This window comes from Nicotiana tabacum, chromosome 14, assembly GCF_000715075.1.
Source record: "Nicotiana tabacum cultivar K326 chromosome 14, ASM71507v2, whole genome shotgun sequence".
NCBI classification, from domain to species: Eukaryota; Viridiplantae; Streptophyta; class Magnoliopsida; order Solanales; family Solanaceae; genus Nicotiana; species Nicotiana tabacum.
The window spans coordinates 87,915,273-87,924,345 of record NC_134093.1 but is presented as its reverse complement, the minus strand read 5'-3'; positions in this window follow the sequence as shown (position 1 = coordinate 87,924,345).

Here is a 9,073-nt window from a genome sequence, read left to right as displayed (position 1 = left end):
TCCAAAGGAAAGGTTCACACAAGTGTTTTCCAACACCCACTCTCTTACAAAATACTCTATAATGAAATAAAGGAGGAGAAAGAAAGACAAAAGTGAAAAACTCTTGAATTGCTGTGTTTACAAATGAGGAGAAGCTCCTCTATTTATAGCAAGAAATCCTTGGCCTAATAGTGGATATTATGTCATGAAAAATATCATGATCCACAAATTTTGTTAGTGGATATTATGTCATGGCAAATGTCATGAAAATTTGGCCCCTACTTGAGAAGAAGTCAAATTAATGGGCATATTACATTTTGCATCCTTTTTAAGAAGGAAAAATGCTAAATTACAAGAAAAAGATAAATACAAAAGCTGCTCTTGAGAATGTGCCAAGTCATCTTTTATAGTCCCTCAATTATATATATATATATATATATATATATATATTTTCTTTTTGATGGTGGTCGAATCATACTCCTTTCGATCCATTTTAATTAATTTTTTGGCCCCTTTTTGTGGTCTATAATATTTGATTTTTTCAAATGTCAAGAAAGAATTAACTTTTTTTTTTCAAAGTTGCTCTTGGAGTAAAGATCTTAAGAGTATTTGTTGTATTTACAATGAGCAAATTAAGGTTAATATGATCAATTATATTGTTAATTAATGTTAAAAGATGAATTTCTTAAAACAACTAAACAATTACTTAAAGTGGATCGAAAGGAGTATATTTTTTATATTTTTAATTCATGCCCAGTAAAATACCTTCACATAAATGAGGTGAATACACAACAATTAATCATAAAATGATAAAAATACATTTAACATACATATCATATTTTAATAATTTGGGGTAAACATATGAGGTGTAAGTAAAAACAAATTCCCATCAGCTATTTTACGGGAAAGGACAAGATAAGAAAACATCTCAAGAATTTTGGAGTTTTCAAAGCGTTAGGTTGGATCAGTAAATTGTAATGAATGGGGTAACATGGGGGATATTTTAATTTTGTTCAGATGGAAATTTTTCATTTTTTGAGTTAAAAATTAGGCCAAAAATTATAAATGAAGCCAGCCACGGACCAAGACATCAAATGACATTTGCAGAGAAGTAGAGCGGAGTCAGAGATTGGGGCGGCCGGTATTGTTCTAGTCGGATCTACTAAGCAAAAGTTAAACAATCCTTTAATTTGGTCAAAAGAACAGCAAAAGACGCCAGTATTGTAGGGGCGACTCTAACAAATTTGGGGGCCTAAAGTGAAAACAATTACAAGAGTCCTTAGTTTTTGTAACAATAAATCATACATAATTTTATTTGAAGTTAAATTTTTAGCTTTTTAAGATAAAAAGTTATTAAAATAATTACAATTATTTCTTTTAATAATATTTTTTAATTAATAATATAGCTAATACATATAATTTTTTTTTTTGTGATATTGTTGATTTTAGATAAGATTTTATTAATTTTAGTTTTGAAAATTTTTCTTTTCGTGGAGGAAATTGTTATAGATACTGTAACATTATTCATAAGCAATACATATATAGGCATTTCAAAAAGAAAATCAAGCCTTTTAAAAATAAAAATCATAATTTACTCTTTTAAAATAATATATTAAGAAAACATTAACATACACACCTACTAACTAATAGGAAATTCGGGTCCCATAACTATGGGGCCTAAAGCAGTTGCTTTAGCCTTTAGTTTATCCATAAGCCGTCCTTGCACCATTATCATTATATCAACTTTTGGAAGCTACAAAGAACATAAAATTAGGATAATTTCAGAGACTTTTTTTGTCACGACTCAATTCTCCTATAGGCTGTGATGACGTCCAACGTTGCCGCTAGGCAAGCCAACGATGAACTAGCCATGTATCTGTTTTTTTTAACATTGTAGAAATAGTTGATCTTTTTAATTATTAAATAAGTAAAAGGTGAGAAATTTTAAAAAATAAAGCGTAAACAATTATTAGAACAAGTGTGGTGAAATAAATACTCAAAATCATCAATTGTCTACTAACAAAAATTTAAAGACCTGGTGTCACAAGTGTATGAGCTACTAGTAGAATATACAAAATACTAAACTACTGTCTGAAATAAAGTAGACAGAAAAAAAATACAAAAGAGAGACTCTGGGTGCTGCAGAACGGACTTGGAAGCCAGCTCACCGCTAAGTCTCGAAGTATCAGGAGTGCACGCTGGGATGACTATCAGATGCACCTGCCTCAGATCATGCACGGTTAGTGCAGAAGTGTAGCGTGAGTACATAAACAACATGTACCCAGTAAATATCTGGGTACACTAATATAATTATTTCAGACATGTACCCAGTAATTTTTCCACTAATATAATTAGGTTCCGAGTATTATTACGCACGATTTATGCCGAGGTCGTACGATCCGATCCAAAATATATATACTGTGCACCGCCGAGGGTCGAACGACACGAACCATAGATGCAGCTATTAACCTGTCGAGGCGAACGGCCCTCTCCCATGAGAGTAGAGGAATTTACCTCACTCGCGAAAATACTTGCGACGTGAGTGAACATGGATTTATCAGAGTTATTATAAAATTCTTCAATTCTTCCCAAACATAAGAAATCCAAACTAGAGACTTTAAATCTTAATATCCTTAATCTCAGCTCTATTTAAGATAATTAATATGCATAATCAACATAACAATGCAAACAAAACATGATGTAAATCTAAGACTATCCGGACATCACATGGAATTTAGCTTCGCATGGACTCTCGTCACCTAGTGCGTACGTAGTTCCCCACACAAGTAATTCACAACAAATACAGCTAAGGGGATGAGTTCCCTCTTACAAGGTTAGGCAAGAGACTTACCTCGTTCTCAAGCTCACTTCCGATCCACAAATATGCTTTAAATCCTCAACTCGGTGCCAAACGACCCGAAACTAGTCAAATGTTATATAAATTAATCAATACATGTTCAAAAGTTTGCAATTTCACTATTAGAGTAATTACCCAACCCAAATTGGAATATTTCTAAAATTCACCCCGTGCCCACGTGCCCGGATTTCGGAAATTTTCAAAGATCATTGTTACCCATAACCTCATGAACTCAAATATATAATTTTTACCCAATTCCATAATCATTTTCGTGGTTAAATCTCATTTTTATCAAAACCTAGATTTGTTCATCTAACCCCATAATTTTCACAATTTTACATGTTAAAATCTACCCATAATCTATGTATTTAACTTACATTGGATAGAAATTACTTACCTCTAACAGCTAGGTGAAAACTCCTCTCTAGTGAACTCCAAAATCGCCCAAGAAGTGAAAGAAATTAGTCAAAAATGGCCTAAGTCCCGTATTAAATGAACCTTACTGCCTCCAGCACTTCCGCTTATGCGACTCTATGGCCGCTTTTGCGGCTCCGCATCTACGGAAATATCATCGCAGATGAGGATCTCCCCTAGTTGACCTACTTCCGCATATGCGGACAACTGGCCCGCTTTGCAACGCACGTGCCGCACCTGCGGCTTTGGCCGCTTCTGCGGTTGCTTCCATCGCACCTGCGCTTTCGCAGGTGCACACCATGCTCCACATCTGCGATCTCTAGGAAGCCCATGTTGCACCACTTCTACGGCTGTTGGCTCGCTTCTGCGAGGTCGCAGAACTCCCAAAGTCCAAATGTGAAATAATACCCAAACCCTCGGTTATATAGTACAAGAATCTGATCCCCATTGTGCTGACCTCACATTTTCTTGTGCGGTCGCGCATCCCAGGAGCTGCGGTCGCACTCCAATTTGTGCGGCCGCACTTTAGCACTCTGCACTACTAGGCTTCAGTAAAATACTCATAACTTTCTGTACAAATATCCAAATGATTAACGCTATACCTTTCTAGAAACTACATTCAAAGAGCTACAATTTTCGGTTTTGAAACATCTCCAAATCCGTTGTAGATTAAAAGCTATAAGCCTCCGAAGTCGAACCATCGAACCTGCAGAACCCCCTGAAGTCCGGGGGTAACAACAGGTGCTTCCGGTACCTGTCCCCCAACCGGAGCTACTGGCGGCTCCTCAATTGTTACTTTGACAGGTGCTCTGATACCAACTTCTATATTCATCATTTATTTCGGATTTAGATGGAAGAAATTAAAACTTTTGTAAAACTTTCCAAAAATAAAAATTTAAGATTTGAAGGTCCATTTGACATCGGAATTTGATAATTTTTATATGGTTGAACTCGTATCGGAATGGGTGATCGGATTTCGTGAAAATTATATCAGGTTCCGAGAGGCGAGCCTCGCGTTGACTTTGGTTGACTTTTTAATGCAAAATTTTAAGTTGACATTTTATTATTCGGAATTGTTTCCGATGAATTTTAATGAAGTTATACAATTAATTTGGTTATATTTGAGGTGTTCAGAGGTCAATTCAAGCAAGAAGGCGATTTTGGAATATCGGCCTAACTTTAAAAAGGTGAGTATCTTGCCTAACCTTGAGTGGAGGAATTTTCCCTTAGGCATTGAGTCTTATGTGGAAGTTGTGTGATTGACAGTCATGTACGCGAAGTGACAAGTACGTATTCGGGCTTATATGTGTAAAATTTATTGGGTTAATGTCTTAGGAATTTTTGTGTGGTAAATTGGATAAGTGTTGGCATTTATTAAATCCTTTATTTGTCATGCTTCATTCCTTGTTTGTCGAATTTATTTTTATATGATAATTGGGTGTGATTGTCATTTGAATTTTTGTGTGAATTCCGTGAGTTTGTTGATTTGATATATCCTGGAAATAATTATATTATGGATTTTCCATCTGTAAATAATTAATTAAATAAGTTTAAAAGAGGTATTGATATTTTTATCAAAAAATTGAGATTAAAGAAGGTGTTGTCCTATGCTGAGTTATTTTTCCATCTATGTTGTTGTTTTTGAGGTTTTATATACGTTGTGTGGAGCCTTGTACAATTTGTTGAGAAATTTATTGATTGTGCTACATCTTTGGAATTTGATTGTGGTTAGTGGGCAAATTGTGATATGAATTGTTGTATTGTGTTGTCGTCTAAATACTCTCTTTGATGTTATTTATGCTTTCTACCTTGCTTGTTAATGATATACATGTGCTTGGTAAGAAAGAGTGTAAAGCACGAAGGGTGATGCCATGCCATTTGATTTATATTATCATGAAGGGTGATGTCGTGCCATTTGAGAGTGTAAAGCACGAAGGGTGATGCCGTGCCATTGAGAGTGTAAAGCACGAATGGTGATGCCGTGCCATTTCATTTATATTATCAGGTGAGGATGAGAGTAAAAGAACGAAGGGTGATGTCGTGCCATTATTTTTATATTATTATATGTTCATGGCACGAAGGGTGTTTCCGTGCAGGCGAGGATAAGAGACATACATTATATTGTGATATCTTTTCATTGTGTGTTCATTCAGGCCTTTATCTTGAGATGTTATTCTGCACCTATGTTTTCTATGTGACTTGTAGTCGTTGTTGCTTTCTGTGTACCTCCCACTTTAGTTCTTTTATTGTTATTGGCATTTCTCCCACCTAGTTGGTATTGTTATATGTATGCACGGTGAGAAAGAGATAAATGCACGAAGGGTGTTGCCGTGCCAATTGATTTGATCTACATATATACATTGGGTGAGAATGAGACAAGTGCATGAAGGTATTGCCGTGCATTTGATGTGATATATTGAATGTATTTCACACCAGGAAAGTTAAATGAGGTGTCACATGGTGATATTTATTTGAAAGAATTAAATTTGAAAGAGATTTATTTGAAAAAATTATATTTGAAGATATTTATTTGAAGGAATTATATTTGAAAGAATTATATTTGAAAGATATTTACTTGAAGGGAGTATATTCGAAATATATTTATTGGAAAGTATTATATCCTGAAGATTATTATTTGAAAAGCATATAGGCGAAAGATTTATATTTGAAGGACTTGATTAATTGGTTGTACTTGTATTCATTATTTGTTGAGCAATATTAATAGTGTTCTTGTTGCCCTGCTGTGTATACCACTGGTTGATTAGTGTTTCCATCATTGTTATTTGTTTCCTATTATTTATGTATACTATATTGCACATGTTATGAGACTAGTTAGTGTCTTGACTGTACATCGTCACTACTCTACTGAGGTTAATCTTGATAGTTACTGGGTACCGACTGTGGTGTACTCATAATATATTTCTACATATTTGTTTTGTGCAGAGACATGTATTGGAGATATCGGACCCGGACAGAGTTAAAGTATGATCGCAAGTATTCAAGGTAGAGCTGCTTGGTCATCGCAGTCCCTTGGAGTCTTTCCATTTTTATTGTACTATTAATTTCTTATACGAACAGTATTGTACATTCGGTTCTCGAGATCATTCCATGTATTCCGTTAGAGTTCGTGACTCAGTATTACCAGTCTTGGAAGGTTGTTTGTTGAATATTTCCGATGTTAGTGTTGACACTTGTATTGAATGAAATAATTAAAAAAATGGCTTGAATTGTTATTATAATCGGCTTACTTAGTCTTAGAGACTAAGTGCCATCACGACGCGTGATGGCGCCTAATATTCCACTTGCTAGGCAAGCCGGCGTTAGAGAATTATTAAGACAATCCTTATTCAATTCAGTAAATAACAGCAAATAAGCTAAAATGAAATACAGCGAGTGCGAAATGATATAAAAACTTTATTAATTACTACCACCCGGATCTGGAGTCACAACTCACGAGCTACTATGATTTACTACAACTAGAGTCTGAAAAGGGAAAATACACTATTTTGAAGTAAGGAAACAGTAAATGATAACACTAGGAAGAGACTCCAGGGTCTGCGGACGCCAACAGATCTACCTTGGGTCTCCTGACAGCAAATCCAAGCTGCTAAGCCTCATGATCAACTAGGGCCGGTACCAAAATTTGCACAAAAAGTGCAGATTGCAGTATCAGTACAACCGACCCCATGTACTGGTAAGTGTCAAGCCTAACCTCGACGAAGTAGTGACGAGGCTATGACAAGACACCTACATAACAAAACCGTGCAATTTAACAGTATATGTACAAAAAATAACGTCAAGTAAAAGCTAGACAAGTAATATAGGGAGGGGGGACATACTGGGGGGAATACAAAATAGAGAATCACATCAGTAATGATAACTTGAGCAATCATTATACCTTGAACCAATAAGAGTAAGTAAACACAGCAAAGTAAAACGCACGACATCACCCTTCGTGCTTTTAACACTCAACCTCACCATATAAACTAATAGAAATGGCATGGCATCACCCTTCGTGCATTAACTCTCTTAACATGGCACGACATCACCCTTCGTGCATTAGCACTCATAATATGGCACGGTATCACCCTTCGTGCATTAATACTCACAATATGGCACGGCATCACCCTTCGTGCATTAACACTCATAATATGGCACAACATCATCCTTCGTGCATTAACACTCTCCCTTACCATAATGCAATGAACAAATAACAACATGGAGATAGAATAATAAGTACAAGCCTTACTTCAACAGTTGGTTCCACAATATCAACTTCAACTTCGGAATTAATACTCAATTATCACTAGAAGATTCGTAAATATGATAAGAACGATCAATTTAGCAATACTAGTTTCAACACGGATAACATAAACAAAGGAAGCTATAATTGCAAGAAACCAAGTCCCACTCACATGCTTTAACCCGACTACAACGCATAAGTACTCGGCACCTCACAATATACGTTGTTCACCAACATTTAAACATGTAGCAAATAGACAAACAAGTCATATTCCCTCAAGTCAAGGTTAACCACGATACTTACCTCGCTCCGAAGACCAAACTCAAAGCTCAATCATGACTTTTCCTTTCAAACAAGCCTCCGAACCAATATAATCTAGCAATTTACCAATTAAACGATTCAAATTAAGCCTTAGGAATTACCCACAATTGTAAAGAATTCAATTTAGGCCATTATTGAAAAATTCAACAAAAGTCAACACCCGGGCCCGCTTGGTCCAAACCCGAAATTCGGACCAAAACCCGATTACCCATTCACCTCCGAGCCCGGTTATGTGATTTGTTTTGGAATCCGACCTTAATTTGAGGTCTAAATCCCCAATTTACACAATCCCTAATTTCTACCCAAAAACTCCCAATTTCCACCATGAAAACTTGTGAAATGTAGTGAAAGATTGAAAGGAAATAGGTTAGAATCACTTACTAACGATTTGGGGAAGAAGAAGTCTTGGAAAAATCGCCTCTAATGTTTTAGGTTTTGAAAATTTGAAAAATGAACCAAAAATCCCGTCTAAGTCATAGTTGTTCAGCTGCAGATATCGCATTTGCGACCTGGGCTTCGCAATTGCGTAGCCCGCAAATGCGAAGATTTCATCACAAATACGAGAAACATCACACCTCTGCATTCTTCGCAAATGCGAAGAATAGTTCGCAAATGCGAACTCAGGCTTGATCGCAAATGCGACCCAGTGATCGCAAATGCGAAGAATGGCTATGTCTGCTGCTTTCGCAAATGCGAACCAGTGTTCGCAAATGCGGACTGCCAGGATCGGAAATGCGATCAAAACTTTGCAATTGCGAAGGTCTTCCCCCCCAGCCCACTGCTCGCAAATGTGAGGCTCGCATTTGCGAGCCAGACCCCGCAAATGCGAAGTCTGCAGATCAGTTGCAGCAGCTGTTATGTTTTCTAAGTTCAAAACACTCGGTAGCCTATCCGAAACTCACCCGAGCCCTCGGGGCTCCAAACCAAATATGCACACAAGTACTAAAACATCATACGACATTGCTCGCATGATCAAATCGCCAAAATAACACCTAGAACTACGAATTGAACACCAAATCAAATAAAATTTTCAAGAAAACTTTAAAACTTCTATTTTCACAACCGAACGTCCGAATCATGTCAAACTAACTCTATTTCTCACCAAATTTCACGGGCAAGTCATAAATATAATAATGGACCTGTACCGGGATTCGGAACCAAAATACGGACCCGGTATCAATAAGACAGAACATCAGTCAATTCTTAAAATCATTAAACTTTCAAACTTTTATTTTTTCATCGAAATTCCATAACTCGAG